This window comes from Gasterosteus aculeatus, chromosome 9, assembly GCF_964276395.1.
Source record: "Gasterosteus aculeatus chromosome 9, fGasAcu3.hap1.1, whole genome shotgun sequence".
Classification (NCBI taxonomy): Eukaryota; Metazoa; Chordata; class Actinopteri; order Perciformes; family Gasterosteidae; genus Gasterosteus; species Gasterosteus aculeatus.
In genome coordinates this window covers 17475860-17491733 of record NC_135696.1, presented here as the reverse complement: position 1 = coordinate 17491733, position 15874 = coordinate 17475860, and the positions used below count along the sequence as shown (strand labels likewise).

The following is a 15874-nucleotide window of genomic DNA, read 5'->3' as shown; positions in this document are numbered from 1 at the left end:
AAACTCCATTCTATTCTCCTCCTGTTGCATTTCAGAGCAGAGCACCATGAATGTTGAGCGTGTGAAACATGAAGAGGGTTTTGCGCACGCTTCACTTGTACTTTAAATGTATGTTTTGAGTGAACTGACTCTTTAAAAGATGCTGCTGCCAGCAGAAGTTTCTCTCAGGCCGTGTTTGGTTGTTGTTATCACACCACCGCTGTGAAAGAGTCCACACGCTGTGCCGCTCATGTTTAAAACCGCAGCGCCCTCTTGTGGCCTCAGTGTGTCGCTGCGCCTTAGTCCTCCCCATCAGTCTTCCCAGTGGAGTGGATATTTAAACAGTTATATTTTTAAGTTGTCCAAACTAATGATTAACTATTGAAAAGGACCGATCTGAAGAGATTGAACATAAACCTGGACTAAGGGGCGTTTTAAAGTGCCTTTTTTTCACATTTTTCATTTTTCAAACTCACCAAATCTTCATTTATTCACTGCTACCACTTCCGAATGAATGTTGAAAGTAACGTAGATACTTATTTCCCTTTGCGAATCAATAAAAAGTCCCTAGTATCTTTTGACAAACTTTTGCGATGGGTTCCTTTCACTTGTTCACCAACATCTACCCATTGGCCTTAAGGGTTTATTAAATGTAAGTAATGTAACTGAAGCCTTATGGTATATTATAGGCCGACATAGTGGATGATGGTCTGTAAACAATGATGATGATCTGTCCATTGCATTGCAGTCACTTTAATTCACAGTAAAATATGGCGGCTTTACAAGCAGTTCTTCCTCTCTCTCTGCTGTTTGCCTGCAGCAGTGACCCGCTCCTTCTTTAGCGGAAGATCATTAAATATGCTTAAAAAAATGAAATAAAAATGACCGGCCTGCAACACGGCGCATCGCCCGTGCCCAACCCTTCTTACTGATTTCCCCACATGCGTTACTCACTTCATTTCTGGGAGGAGAGCGGACGTACAGCACACGTTGATGCTGTCATCGAAGACCAAATCACAGAGGGAGGGGCTGGATAAACGCTGGATTACAACATTAATCTCCAGGCAAAAACCACAACAACAGATTAACATTGAGTCATCACACTTTTTAAAGTCAGATATTTATTTGCATCTCGTTTCACCTCCTTAATCGCATGCTGCCATTCCGTTATGCGGTTTGTGACAGAGGAGCGACGGCTCAGTAACTAAAGCGCAACACCCTCCCACGCTGGGGAAAAAAAGCCCTTTTGATTTGTTTTGGATTCCTTTTTCATTGGGAGCAGTGTATTACCTGGGCTCCAACCACACTTGTGTTAACAATGATTTTATTGTGTAGCTCTATTCCACTGGGGGAAACACAGAAGACGGCAGACAATGCCGATAATGTTGTTTCCGCTATTATTTGACATACACGTGTGTGTGTGTGTGTGTGTGTGAGCCTTTGACGGAGATGCGGCCCTTGCTTGTATCGGCCTAAATATAGCACTTATTGTGAATCCGCTCCGGAGGGCCTCTCACCATCTGACACAGCTGCCTGTCAGTCACCGCAGTGGGCCAGCTGGCTCCCATGTTGAACGTACACATTCTGTTCAGCTGTGCGGGTCTTGTATTGTTGGAATTGGGAGGGCTGCAGCTCAGATTGGCATTCATCCACAGTCTGCGTGGGATTCCTTGGTGGCGCCCGCCGTGTTTTTAGGTGAAAAATGATGATCGCTTCTCAATGCGACTGGAGGTTAAACAATCAATTTTTTTCCCAGACACTTCAACCCTTTAGGGGGTAATAAAGCAAGCTTTCAGAGGCGTACAAAACTAAAATAGAAACTCTTAGGAAACATCAAACCATTTCTTTAATTGTGAAATTTAATTGAGCGATTCTTTAAATGGAGCTGTGCAGGGGCAGCGGTGGTGGTGGTAGTGCTGGTGTTAGTAGTTGTAGTGGAAGATGCATTCCCTCATCAGTTTAAGGGATGTGTGCATGGTCCCATGCAGCAGTCTTCCAAACTAAGATACGTGCATTTTGACAGCTGCACCATCAACGAGCCAAACACGAGGCGACGGTGTTGTATTCGAGGATCAGTACCCATGTTTGGACCGGCAATGTGTCGGCCCCCGGGGAAGGGCGGGGGGGGTTAGGTGATATCCTCATGCACAGAGACCTATGTGAAATACAGGTCAGCACTATGGAAACTTGTGATGTATAGTTTTATGTCTCACATTGTGTTGCCAGGATGGCTCAGGTCACCTGATTCAGACACTTGTCCACCCCCCCCCCCCACCTCTTCTCACTTGCCCTGCGCGTCTTTTGACCCTGTGCCTTGCGGAGGGGTCATCGGCAAACCTTATTACAAATTCTTTAAGCACTTCATGAATAAATATCGAAGGCGTGATTTCACTCGTCTGCAGGTTTGATGTGCAAAGACGTCCTGGGGTTGAATCTGAACGTCATTTAGATTTCCACCTCGGATGCCGTTCTATTCGAGGGCTCCAAGAAGGGCGTCGTGTCACATTCGAACGCGTTGAATGGCAGAATACACGGTGTTGGGTGAACACGAGGGAGCATCTGAAGCGGGTGTTGAGTGCGTCGTATACGTTTGCCTTTGGGAGAGCAGATTACTTAACGATAGCAGATGGGGGGGGGGGGGGGGGGGCGGATTTAAGGTGTTACATTTTATATCTTCTTTCGAGTAGATGTTTACTTAAACGTGTTAATGATCCCACTGCTATAATGTAAAACACTCTCTCCTCAAAGGCTGACTTGGCTGATTTACAATCGGCTTCATGTCTTTGCCAGGTGGGTGGCATCGGCGATTTGGCAAAGCCATCCTTTAAGAACTGGAAGCATTCATTACGGCGCATACTGTGGCGTAATGTTCAGGGAGGAAACGGTAGCAGAATGAATCGGCCGTCGTTACAGAAGCCCCATGAGAACTTACAGCAATTGTGAAATCATTCTACCAAATCTACTTCGTGTAGCTCTGCTCCCCCGACCACACACACACGAAACATGTAAGCTGCTGTCTTATTTGTCCGTAAGCTGGAGATTTTTTGACCGTCTTCCACTCTCCGTTTCTACTGCATGAATTGTCTTTCTCTCCAAAACAGCAGATGTTCCCATTTTTGTGTTTAACTGTTCCACTGAAACAACTTTTAGATTTGCAATTTAGATATCAAATTATTTTACGCTGCACTGGGGAAAGTGTGCTCAGTTTCTTAATCAAAAACAAATAACTGATTCTTTTCAGACGTCTGAGTGTTGTTTTTAAATCTTCCCCTGTGTAGGATTCTTTGTCATCTCTTTTCAGAAAGGCCGTTAACCTTTTGAATATTGATGTAAGGAGGTTTAAAGGTCGGACTCTAATGCTTCTTGGTGAACGGCCATTGGTACGCGGTGACCTCCTGTAGACTTCTACTCCAGGCTGTTCAATATGTGGACAGGTTTATATATTCAAATATTCCAGTCTTAAGTCATCCGGCAAATTGTTTACTTCACCGTGGAAAACTTGGACAATTTGCTCCACTTTTCTTCACACACGTCTTTTTCTGAGGGAAAGACAGCCGGCTTATTGTAGGTGGCGTCTCCCACACGCTAGCCTCGTCACGCAGGCAGGAGTGAGCCACAAAGCACCAGTGTTCTTATCCTCCCACGTGAACGCAACTCCGTTGAGTCACCGCCAATACATATATTATATTGACCGAAAATACGAAGGGGGACATCGTTTACCACAGCTGCCTCTGCGTCATGTTGATTCAGTTTCATGTTACTAATGCATTCAGAAAAGCAATAAATTCAAAGATGATGCAAGTTTTGAAGTTTCCACGTCGACATCATGCTAATAACCCACCGATGTATATAAACCGCGGCCTCACAAGCAGAAGCCGACGGGAGGTAATCCCTCCCTGGCCCCCCACTTGCTGCCATGCGCTTTCTATTCCTGCGTCATCTAATTCTGCTGCAGATCGGCCGCTAATTGTCTTCCGTGCCGCCTGAGACGAAGTTTCCTAGTTTTCTGTTCAAATCCGAGTGTGCGAATTGTCGTCAACATCCCCCCGTCGCTGAGACTTGGATAATTGCCTCTGGTAGGCTTTGCTCAAATGATTCTTGGAATAACAAAAAGCGCTGTTCTGTTGTTACACACATGTGTGTGTGTGTGTGTGTGTGTGTCCACCGCTCCTGCAGGCTCAGCATGTTGGATTTTTTATTTTATTTTAGTCAGCTACTTTTTTCTGCGTTAGAAGGTCACAACAAAAGGATTTGCCCCTCCACAGCAGCGTACAGTCACATTAAACCTAGTTTGGTTGTAATGTGTTTGCATTTCTGACTCAAAGGGGGCGTTCAGGTGTGTGTTCGTGGCACCGCGCCCGTCAGATCCTGAAAAGCAGGCTTCCAGCAGGATGTTGTCATATACGGGGGGGGGGGATTCAGCAGCGTGGCGTCGTTGTCCCGGTCCGCAGCAGCAGAGGGCGCCGGTGGTCTGCGGAGTCGTGCACCTACAATGATCCGGGACACACAGGTTGTGGGTGCTTGTCCCAGCTGTGCTCAGTCTGCGCCAGAGGCTTCTTCCAGTACCGGACTGCAGTCCGGCTCATGTCGGAGCAGCAGGGGGGGGGCTAGGGAGGTTTCATGCATTCACTCGCTGCAGTTGATGTTTAGCACAGGTTTTTGAAAGGGACTCTTTCAAAAGTCATTATGAGCTAGAAAGCTTTACTCGTATCCATATATAGGAGTATTTAAATGTAATAAATAATACTTCACTGCACCTTTTTTAGGTTCATACCTAAATTAACGCATCGTTGATGTGCGCTATATATAATTTAGATTAATGTCATCGGAGTCCACTCGCAAAGGTCTGCTCATCCGGTGCACAAGTCGGAATAGTGTTTTAGAGCTTTTAATAAGCAGCTGTGACTCATTCGACCGGCAGTAAAAACGGGAAACTTGGAACACTGTTTTTACTTACTCGTGCTTGGAGAAGCCAAATGATCGTATCTCCATGTGTTTGGATTTGTTGCCTGAGCGACGATGCTTCTCAGTCTTTTAGTCTGCAGCCATTCTTTTAGTACCACAAGAGCTTTTATTTAGTTTGAACTTTAATAACTTTCAAGCAGCCCGGGGCGTCCTACAGTGCCCCCGCTCCCGCAGGGTCCCCACCACCAGCAAACTGACGCTGGCATCTCAATCGCGCTGAAAAGCAGGGGGAGATTTGTAAGTGTACCGCCGTACTGGAAGCCAAACATTCTTGACCTCTGGCACTGTATGGGCTGTAAACTCAATGACCAGCCAGTGATACTGTGGCCCAGAGAAAGCAGGCGAATGCACAGCAGACATGTAGCGCTTCAATAGCGTTGTTCATACCATAGTATGAAGACCATAAACAGAGCTGCTGACTTATTGGTGTCGGTTTGTAGCTCTGCACTATGGATCTTTTAACATGCTTATTCCGCAAAGTTTCTCCCATTTTGTCTCATCTTCTTGGTCATAGAAATGTTCAATTCCCTTGATCATCCCAGATCATCCTTCCATGCATTGCAAAGGTTCCACGGGTGAATATCATGGCTCCATTTAGCAAGTTGCTTTGTGCTGATCATGTTGTAGCAGACTGGACCGGCGAGTGTCACATGGCTTTAAGGCCTAAGATTAGTCCGAAAGCTCAAGTAACATCCACGATGGCCGGGTCAGTGAGATGCCGCCATTCACAGGCTGCGTGCGGACGGTCGTCCAAAATAAAAGAGGTTTGCAAACCTGAAAGAGAAAATGTGAAATGATTGTGAGTCAATCGGTTTAAGTGATTGAAATTCTAAAAGCTTTTTTATTTCCTCGTACAAGGAGAGACACGGGTCTCCGTATGTGTCGGAGTTGTTTTGAAAGAGTTTTGTATGTGAATCCACTGCAAACACTGCAGCCGGGTCACTGCTGACGTGCGTGGGCGCACAGTAGGCTGATGTACATTCTGCTCTCGTGCTACGGTCACATTACCTTTTTTAGTCCTACAAACATTCACCAAGTCTCCCATTAACTCTGCAGCAGCAGTTTTGTAAACTAATTTTATTATTTTTCTGGTTTTATCGCGGTTTTTAGTACATCATCAAACTACCAGACTGTAGCGTCCGTCTCTGAATCCAAAAATCCACGGCAAAAGTTAATTCCACACAATATTTTCACTACCACGAATCGATTGAGTCTCAATAGAAGCTTGTGAAACAAATGTTGCGATGTTGCAAATGCGATCTACTCATAAGAGCTTGTCCTCGCTCGCCACTTTGTCCTTGTGGAGGACTGGAAAGGGACCATAAGGAAAGGCTCCACTGAATGGGCCACGTCACTACTTATCTGTCCACGCTCGTGTTGAGTCAGACCTCTCGTCATCAGCCTCTGCCGTATGTTCAATTGGCCCGAGCAGCTGCCGGCGAGGCGCCAACCTTTTTCCAATTGTGCTGAACGCACCGTTAGAAGCTACGGCCGGTAGCGCTTCCACCACCCGGCGCTCTATTGGCGCTCCGGCGGCCCTCGGTCTGCTCTGATAGATGTTACGGCGCCTTAATCCTCTTCAAACAATGGTGGATGTGAGAATAGAAGAGCGGTTAAGCCGCTGTAGGTGCGCCTGTTGCCATGTGTTACCACTCGGGGGAAGGCCGTCTCTTGCCTCTCTGCGTAGATTGGTACGTAATCGCCGCTGTCAGCGGTTTTCTGCCGCGTCATTATTTTCTGTGGGAATCGGCATTAATCTGCATTCATAATTTTGCCGCCAGTAGACATTTATAGCCGCACTTCACTGGTGCCTCCTTTGTGGGTTAAGGTTTAAAGGGGGGGGGGACTGCGTATCGAACATACTCTGCCTAGAACTAATGTCAGAAGTCCATCCGTCTCGATACTTGGTCCAGTGAGTCGTTGTTTTAAATGCGTGCGTCCCACGTACTGACGTAGGACTTTGGTGGGGTCGTCTCCGGAAATACCCGCCGCCCCTCTGCTGACATGGACAGAGTTACTGACATTCCGGGTCGAGGGAGGGGGGTCGGAGAAGAGTGGCGTGAAACAAATCCCCGGCTTCAACACTTGGCCCCGACGGACGGGCCTCAAAGACACGAGGAGTTTCGTTGTATGCTGACATGCTTTCATGACCCGAAGTTTACCGGGCTCAGTGATGATGTGGTCCACCAAGTTAGGAGGTACAAGAGGAGGGGGGGGGGCATGAGGAAGCCCCCCCACCCCCTCGGACTCTCGGGCTGCGTCAGAACCCGGCTCGTTCACATTCCGCCCCCGAGGGGTCATGAGAGCAGATTCCCCAGTGCCCGTCTGAGGAAGCAGAGGGGGGGGGGACGAGAGAGAAAGGGGAGGGGCTTGTGCCTCCTCTTTTCGGGGCCTGACGGCAGCTGGCTCGGGCGCAGCGGTGACCTCACGCCTCAGAGATATTTTAAAGGGTGCCAGTCAGCGGGGAGGTGAGTTGCGAGTAGGTAGGAGCATTGAGACGTCGGAGGAAGGGTTCGCGTGAGAGAGGTTCTCCGCTCGCGGCGCTTGTCGGCCCGGTTTCAGGGGGAGCTCCCACCACGGTATGATCCGGTAGAAGGCCATTTATTTATTTTTTTACTTTGCAATGCTGAGGCATTGCCCCATTCCCCGTTTCTCGTCGGGTGCCCGGAAAAAGATGCCAAATGTCGCCTTCGGGAAAGAGAAGGCTTCGTCCCGAGAGCCGCCGGAGAAGCAGCCGCCTGCGGAGCCGCTACCCCCTCAGAAAGTACTCAAGATGTTTAGCATCAACATCATTGCACAGGGTTTGCCTTTCTGTCGCAGACGGGTGAGTATCGTCCGCATTCGGCCGGGTTGAGTCCGGCTGAGCAAGTGAACCTAAAAATGTCAAAGGTCATCTCTCGCCCTCTCTCCCCCTAGGTTGTTGCTTTGCGTAACGGCTGTTTTAACAAAGAGGTAATTCAAAGTTGAAGCTCATTGGCTACTTTTATTTCTTTTCGTTGTACACGTGTCATGTTGCACAGTGAAACATCACATTTTACGTGTTTACTACTGTTTTATGTTCTACTTGATATTTAATGACAATGTAAGGCCACACCCCCTGGAAACAAACAGGCTGAATATAAGCGGTTATACTTTTATAAGTTTTTACACCGCTAGGAATAAATATGAACAAATGAGACGCAGCTCCGCCCCTCACTGATGACCCTCACGATATAACCTTAAAAAGGCCGTTGTCCAATGAGCCTATTTTTAGGTCATATTTTAAAGAGATAAAAAAAAAACATGCTTGGATTAATTGTTGAGAAAATTAAACCTGTAAAATGCAACATTCCTCTGTTGCAGTTTATGGAATAAGTAACACAAAAACGTTTTCATGTTAGATCATTATCTTTAATAATCAGAAAAAAATAATTTAATCTTCCAATCCATTAGTCCTAAAATGTAAAATAAACACAAATATAATATTTATTTTCAATAGAAAATACTAAGTTAACCAACCCACTTATAATGTCTGTGAAATACCTTATGTTTTTAATTAAATATCACGCTGAGAACTACAACTGTTTTTCTACGGATGCACTTGACCTCTGAATTACGGCGGCGTTGACAGTTTCTTTAATGTCACTGAAGATAAAGAGGCAGTTAAATCACGACACTCCAGTCTGACAGAAAATAGAGCTGAATAGCGGCAGTGAAGAGAGGTTGTTAAAATATCAGACTAAAATAGAAATAAAGGAAGCTGTCCCAATGACGGAGACGTGTCGGCGTGTTCTTCTCATAGGATGCTGTGTTGACCCGCTTTATGAAACAAAGGGTCTCTAATAGAGATAGTTTAAATTAGTGCTGTTTATTCAGCAGTTAAACAGCAGTTTCAAAGGATAGCGGAGGACCAGGAGGTTTCTTTAAATAACGGTTCAGTCAAATCTTTGTTGATACAAGCAATAACATCAAATAAAACGCTGTTTGAGGGTGTTTGTTGCACCTCCCTTCTACGTTAAGAATAATCCCTGATATCTTTTCGGTACATATTTGGATACGGCCTGTATCCTTTTATATGTAGAAGTCGTATCAAGCATCAAAAGCTCTGGTCTTTACTGCCATGATTTGTTTGGTCTTCTTGGTTTATGGTTTTGGTTGGTGGGGTCCAAAACGATGGGGGGGGGGGGTTCAGTTTACCGGCCATCTTCTGGATGGTAAAATAAGAAAATTGACTGGACAGATTTTCTTTTCTACCAGCAAAAATTAATAAATGAATAATTTAATTCAATTTTAAAAATATATTCTTTTGATGGTTGAGAATACAATAATTATGGAAAAAACTAACCATAAAGGTAAAAAGAAGTAACCGCAAAGACAATGTATTTTTATTTGAAGCTGCAACTTCAGTCTCTCAGTGAATTCCTTGTTTCCTCCTTGTATGCGCTTATGGTACAGCCGCTGTCCCGCTGCTTTTTCCTCACAAATATACCTCATCTCATCTTTGAATATGTAAAACAATAAAATACATAAATATAGACTCTTGTCGACAGCCTTATTCCGCACCTGCCAAACGTTTTGCGTGGCGCGCTATCGGGAGCAGCGGTGACGAGATCTGTCAGGATGCTAATTGGTTCGAGTGTCGCAGAGAGAAGAACCGGGGAGAAGCTCGCTGGTGAGACGAAGGCATCCGTGTTTGTGCTCAGGAAACCTCTTGCGTTTTGATAATTTGCTTTTCATGCTTAAAAAGGAGGCACACCAGGAAGCTCCGCAGTGCGTGGTGGTGGTGGTGGGGGGGAGGGGGGAACCCGAGCTTTAAGGTTGTTTATGAAGTGTGTTGGCTGAATGGAGGAGGCTCTGCTAAACAGGCGTCAGCTGTCTGCAGTGAACTATAACGCTGGAATGTCCCTACAGTCTGAAGCCGAAGTTGCCCAAAACTACCACACATATTTTGATGCTTTCATTGTCTAATTTATCATTTCCCCATTTCCTTCCAAGTGTTTAAATTAGAAACATAAATTAAAAACATTCATTTGGACGTTGACATGTGAGCTTTCCGTGCGCTTCTCCCACTTCCACTAGACGCACCCGGGTTGAATTTCCCATCCCACTGTGACCCGGGGAGAAACCCAAACCGTATTTCCGGGAGCCAAAACGAGTATCCAGCTGTTTGCGGGATATAGCGATCAAGATATATAGGACATTTAACAGCGGGGACGTTTCAGCTGCGGTATTGCTTTTCCTCGCCCACCGCGCCCTGCTGTTGGGTAAGGCGATCTGGACCGGCCCATCGCAGCTATGTCTGCATCAACGGCCACCGGCAAGATGCATCTGCTGCCTGAGCAGGTGTTGAGGGTGTGTGGCAAACCTCCCTTTGGGGAGTTTGAAGTAAAGCCTCAGGGTTTCCTGTCATCTTGTCTGCACATTTGGTGTTTTATCTACTGTTTTATTCCTTTGTCTGTGTTGAGCAAATGTGAGTTTTTTTTTTTTCTTCTGTTAATTGGTACGTTTCCCAAGTGTTTTAGTCAAACACGCTATAAAATGTGCGGTTTGAATTGTATCTAAACGCTCTTACTCTTATGTTTTTTTTAATTCAGTTTATTTACCACTAATTTCCAAGATTATATTCCTGGTTCCACAGAGGACGTTCTTGTTCACTTTGAATGCAGCTTTTGTCTCTTGACGGCTACGTGACCACCAGGGAGATTTGATACGGCTCCTGATCCCGCTGCTACCGATTCGGATCATCTTATGGCGGCTCAGGTGTTGCTTGTCTTTCACTATTCGTAATTCAAAACCAACTCTTTCCCGTCCTCGAAACCTTGAAATCACCTCAGCCGCGTCAGTGTTTGGATTGTGCGTCGTTCAATTTTAGCATCATTGTCTCTGCTGCTAACTTTCCTTTTGTTTTATTTTGAAAAAAAGGGGCAAACGTTAATCTCATTTTGCAGTTCTACAATACTGAATTTGAGTGACAGGTGGGGTTCAGTCGCTTGTCAAACAGACCTAAAGTCAGATTTTTATGTGCTGTTTTTATTAAGTACCATTAATTGATTCTTCTTCTCTGTAACAGGATTTATTTATTACTATTGTATATATGTTTTTAGTTATTGGTTTTGAATATTGGATAAGTAGAAGTTAAAGCGGCGTGGATGCATCTCATTTTGGTGTTATGTTGGGAGAGTTTACTGAACTAAAGCAAGATGGAGTAGAAGAGACATTAGAGGAAAGAGGGGAGAGGGGGTGATATTAACTGGTGAATAAGTAGCCATGTTCAGTAATGCAGTAAACTGAGGATCCGATCCATCGTGAATCATGAACGAGTGAATCTCAATCAAAAAGGTGAAGCGTCTCAGGTATAAAGGTTCGAGCTTACATATGACCTCACCTATGATGTCGCATTAAAGACCTGATATAGAAAGAGAAATGCTTTGTTTTTTTCCCCGCGTGTTAACCAGAAGGGCTGCTGTTACCTTCATGCTCTAAAACCTTCTTTTCCTTTTTGAAGTTACCTTGACTCATTCAACCCCATTCGTTGAACACACACAGAAGGCTGATAACAGTTGATTTAAAAATATAAAATTAAAAAAACGTCTGATTTCGCACATTAAGCCCTCCTCTGAATTAAGGACCACTGTAGACGGCAGGAGGTTGGAATTCATTGTCCTTGGGCTCAGAGTAACACCGAGTTGGACGGCATCTGCCATCGGCTATTCTGAGAAGCGCTCTCATTCCAGCAAGCAAACGGACCCGGGCGGCTCGCTCGCCAGCACCCGGATCCGCCAAACGAGACCTCGCCATGGCACCGACCTAGGATTACTCTTGTAAAAAGGCTGCTCTCGCTTTGACGACATCAGCTTTAAAAAAAATTAAATAATTAAATGGTCTGATTTCGACAGTGTGGAAGCATTTTGACGTTGATCGGTGAACTTAGGGCCGCGTGGCTTTACGCCGCGGTCGCGCTCTACCTACAGAGCGGCGTGCTCCCGCTCGCCTCTGGGGCGCCCGAAGGCACTCGCGCTTCCTCATCGTTCTGAGGTGAAGCCGAGTGGAACCTCTCCAACACCTTCACACGTACAAACACTCATTACTCATCCAGATTATTAGTCTGTTGTGCTGCTTAGCACACGCATCTCCTCCGACGCTAGGATACTACATATAAACTGTTGTGCTATTTATTTTTTCCATTTGGAAAGGTCCATCCATCCATTGTCAAACCGCTTATCCTGCACACAGGGTCGCGGGGGGGCTGGAGTCCATCCCAGCCAACTTCGGGCCATAGACAGGGTACATCCTGGACTGGTCGCCAGCCAATCGCAGGGCTACACAGAGACACACAACCATTCACATTCACACATCTACGGGCAATTTAAAGTCCCCAATTAACCTGATCCCCAGAGCATGTCTTTGGATTTTGGTAAGGGGATATTTTGAAATGTCCTGATAGCATTTTCTTTTTATCAGCATCTCCCAACTGTGAAATGTATCAATGTTTGCACGTGGTGGGATGAACCGGCCAATCACATCTGATCAAGCCACAAGCACGGACCTGATGAAGCACAATAGTTGAGTTCTTGATGTTTAAACTAGATTTACACCAGATTCATTACCTTTATTACCAAGACCTTCAACTGACATCAAGGCTCCACTCCCCTGAAAAGTAATTTACCCAGTAGGTAAATGTAATTTATTTTGCTTTGTTATTGTCACCCATCATTTCTTAACACACAATTGAAATGATTAAGAAATAAATTATTGTTTTACATTTAAATACTTGCCTGGCATTTCTCATTTTAATGCTGTATTTTATTAAAAGCTGCCGGGAAAATATATTCTATATATAGTTGCCTAGAAATAATAAGGATGTGAGGTTCCTAGAAGTGATTTGAGTTTGTACTCAAAACAACTATTTGGATCGTTCGTGCCTGCATAACCTTCTGTGTTTAAGTTCCGTTTGCATGCGGGGGATCCAAACAACGCTTGTATTGGCACCATCAGCTTGACGTCGCTGTTACTGGAGCAATCTCCTGCGGCGCATTCGGCTGTGATTTCCGATCCCGAGCCGCGAATCCCCGTTTCCCTTTGAGCCCGTCCTTGTGTCCGCCGTCCTCTCTGCTGTCCTTCAGCGAGCCGCCCCTTGTCCCCGCCGCTCGCTGTGATCCGTCCACCGGGGAAGGCGGGATGGATTGTCTGAAGGGCTGTAACTGAAGCAGCCGTCTGCATAGTTTGTCTAATCTTCGTATGAACCCCGCTGTGTGGTCTCCCGGCTCTTTTGATGTGCACTTGTGTCCTGCTGCATCGCCGGCAGCGACGTGCAGGGGTCAGGATGGTGAGGTAGTTTTCCTTTTTTTTAAATTTTTTATTATAAGTTATTGGTAATGTGAATGCTGTTTACCAAAATCTTTAAAACGTTAAATGGCATTGTTGGTCAGGCTGGCAATCGAACATATTATTTATATATATATTATTTATATATATATATATATATATATATATATATATATATATATATATATATATATATATATATATATCTATCATTTTCACATCTAGTCTGACCCTGTTAAAACCCTGAGTCTTCGCATTGAACATTTGAAGAGAAAAAGGCCGTAGGGCAATAGATGCAAATATGAAGTGTGGGTTCTTGGCTTTTTCTTGTGTTTAATCGAAAGTTCTACAACAGTTTTTAATGTTTTCCATCCAGTCTTATCCAAAGCGTGAATTCTCTGAATGCCAGAAGAGAGAAGAACAACACTTGTGTTGTGTGAGAAGTGTTTGAGTATCAGATAAAAATATTATATCGGTTATGTGTAATAATACAATTTAGAAAATTATCTGGAAAAGTTATTGTGAGGCAATTAAAGAAAACCAGTGTTTGCATCTTTGATGACCGTTTTGACCACTTTTTCTTCTAAGTCCTCAAATTCGTTGGTCGGTCTGACTAATCACGACATCTCAAGATCTTAGACAACATTTTACAATCGAACCATTTTGACAAAAATAAGAAGTAGGCAAATCTTCTTAACATAACAAAACGTATTATCCTCTCTGAGGACAGCGAAGTCCCACCGTACCCGATCCATCATGTGACCTCGATTAGCAGCACGTACGGCGTGAGCGAGGATGGATGACTGCCATGTTGGACCCATGACATCCTTATTTATAATTTCTGCAGTTTTTCAAAATGACCTTGTCTCTGTGGCGCTCCACGGCTGACGACTAAGGCCGCGTCCACGACAAAAATAGCACTCTGTGTTTAAAAACCCCCGCAAGGGGCCCGCGTTGCTCCAGGTACCGGTGTGGAAATGAAATATGATCCGACAGGTTTAGTTTGAGGCCCACATCAATGACTGAAGGCTCATCACACACCCAAACAGGTGGTTCTAATACTTTGTATTTAACGTTGCAAACAAGCTACCAGGAACATACTTTCTTTTCTTATTTATTGTTTCTAGCCACATTACGTTAATGAGCCTGGTTTGTTAAATTAGTCTTGCTTCCCCTTTCGGTTGTATTATTCAGAACGTCAAGGCGCTGTTGCTGTGAGGAGGAGGAGGAGGCGGCGTCTATTGTAAATATTGTACTAAAGTAAATAGTGACGCGGATGAATACTAATACACTTGTCTGTGTACCGTATTCTCCTCTGAAACGCATCTAACGCCGGAGACTAGAGGTGTTAAGGACAACGCGTGAATGATTGCTGCCCTGTGGAATACTTTGGAGGCATTTTCATGCTTTTGAAAGTTTCATTCATTCTGAGCAGTAAAGAAAAATGTCTTTCAAGGACGTGTCTCCCCCCTTTGTGTTATTAACAGTATAAATTATAGCTCTCCTTTTCAGTCGTTCTATGTGCGTCTAGCAGAGAGAAGATGGCTCAGTGACTGGCAGTTTTCACTCATTCTTTATAAAAAAAAATGTTCTACTGCTAATATTTCACCAGTTCCTTCTGCTCACTCACTCATTCAAGAGATGACTCCTGGTCTTATCTCCGACGAGCAGAATGGACACCCGCCCTCTCGCTGGATGGGTGGCTGATTTGTCCCGACCACATTGAGTCCTTGGGGCTCCGTACAGCTCCCTCCCTTCAACTTTGTAAAAAGGTGGCGTTTTAAAAGTACACATTTCTTTATGACACTTTTTTTTGTCGACATTTTGTGAGTGACAGAAAGAGGTAAGAACATAATACTGTATCAAGAAAGCTTCTCCGAACTCTTGATGCTCCACCCTTCTGTCTACATGCTTAGTGTTTGGCATAAAACGTGTATTTCAAAGATGCATCATAGGTACAACTGTCTCTTTGAACATGTAGAAAAGTGTTCTTATGTAATTTCTCTAAAGTCTGGGAAACAGGCGAGGAAACGCGTTGTTTGCATTAGAAAAATATGTGAAATTCTGAAGAATAGATTTGTTGGTTGATTTTTTGAATCTGCAGGTTTTCCAAAGCCAACAAAATTGTTATTCCTATGAACATGAATATACCAAACTTTACTCTCTGAGCTGTCCAGCTTTACCCCATGTTATTAAAAAAGAAAAAAAAAAAGCACTGGCCCTCTTTTTTTGTGGTTAATTTACAATATTTTGCTTTGAGTAACTTATTTTAATCATTAAGTACAGAAAATCAAGTGTGATTGTGTTCCTGTGGCAGCATGTGGACCTCTGCGATCTGAGCGTGGGTGAGCTACTTGCTTTCAGACGAACACGACTTCAACTCTGGTTCGTTCCTTTTAAAGCCAAACACAGAAATTGCTTCAATTTTCATCCGTCCGCGCTCTAAAGACTCGGTGCTTCCTCCACTTTAGCCGACGTCGGCCCGTTCAGTTGCTCAGGAAACTTAAGGAACCGGAATGGAATTCTATGAACCAAAGGTGGATTTGCTTCAGACATTTGTCTCGGTATGATACTTGAAGGATTTTTATACAGTGCAGCAGTGCAATCCTGCTTTCTACCTTCATCA

General features: G+C 44.6%; 1 protein-coding gene across 2 annotated transcripts in view; it reads left to right on the top strand.

Annotated features, from left to right (window-relative positions):
• Nucleotides 1-15874, top strand: part of fbxw7 (F-box and WD repeat domain containing 7) — a 78492-nt gene that overhangs the window by 24079 nt on the left and 38539 nt on the right. The window lies entirely within an intron of this gene.